Genomic DNA, 1,216 nt, shown 5'->3' on the forward strand with positions numbered 1-1,216 from the left:
TCTGTGTGGAGTTCCTCATAGCAATTTTGGTTCAAATCCATCAAGCGGGGGGCCAAATAAATGAAAGGGAATGTCATCTTACTTTCCGTGGGATTCTTTGCTCCTTGACACAAAACATTATACCAAACTTTGCATGTAAGTAGAATCTTAGTCAAGACGTGCCTTTGCTTGGTTTGATGTAAATCTATGTAGTAGTTTTCGAGCTATCATTCAAAAGCTGTTCTGGTTTGGGAATGAAGATGTTACATTTTAGAGATACTTTAACAGTTGGAAAGGTGTATGTTTAATTTCCCTATGACTTAAGCGCTGTCTAACAAACTTGTGCAAAATTTGGCAGAGGTTCATCATGTTAAGGTTAATCCTGGTATTTTACAGTTATGTGCTGATTGTTCAAAGGAGGTGGCACATTTAACTAGGGGAGTCAAAAAAGTGTTAATTTGCTAATAATGATGACTTCATATGACTAAAACACATGAAATTTGGCAGACATTATCATATTTAGGCCCATATTTATACTTTTTTAGCCCCGCATTTGCGCCGGTTTTTGATGCAAAATCGGCGCAAACTTACAAAATACAATTGTATTTTGTAAGTTTGCGCCACTTTTGCGTAAAAAAATTACGCAAATGCGGCGCTAAAAAAGTATAAATATGGGTCTTAGTGTTCTCTGGCTATGGCAAGCTTCATGCATATCTATCAAGGGCGACAAAGTTAAACCGGATCAAAACTATTTAATGCGCTAATAACTTTGGTGCTCTGTAATGAATCTGCATGAAATTATAGAGGCTGTTGGCACAGTAAGTCCCGTGCAAGATCCTCAGGTTTAATGCAGATCCAAGAGGGGAAAGAAATGGGTGCTAAAAAAACCTCAAATATTTGCTAATAACATTGGCACAGTTTATGGATCTGCAAGACACGTGGCAGCCACTTTCTATGATTAGCTTATTTGTCATATTTTGAGTTTTATTCAAACCCATCAAGAGAGGTAACACTTAATGAGGCGGCCAAAAGAGCAGCATTTGCCATTTTATCTCCCCTAGGAATCTTTGCTTTCAGCTACAGAAAGAAACTCTGAATGGAATTATGGAAAACTGGCATGAAACTAAGGGGCAGATTTGAGAGCCCTTAGCACATCCTTGTGCCACATTAGTGTCATTTTATTAATGCTAGTGTGGCCCAACGAGGCCAAAATCACCGCAGCAAATTTACAAAGTGG

The sequence above is a fragment of the Pleurodeles waltl genome, chromosome 10 (genome assembly GCF_031143425.1).
Source record: "Pleurodeles waltl isolate 20211129_DDA chromosome 10, aPleWal1.hap1.20221129, whole genome shotgun sequence".
NCBI classification, from domain to species: Eukaryota; Metazoa; Chordata; class Amphibia; order Caudata; family Salamandridae; genus Pleurodeles; species Pleurodeles waltl.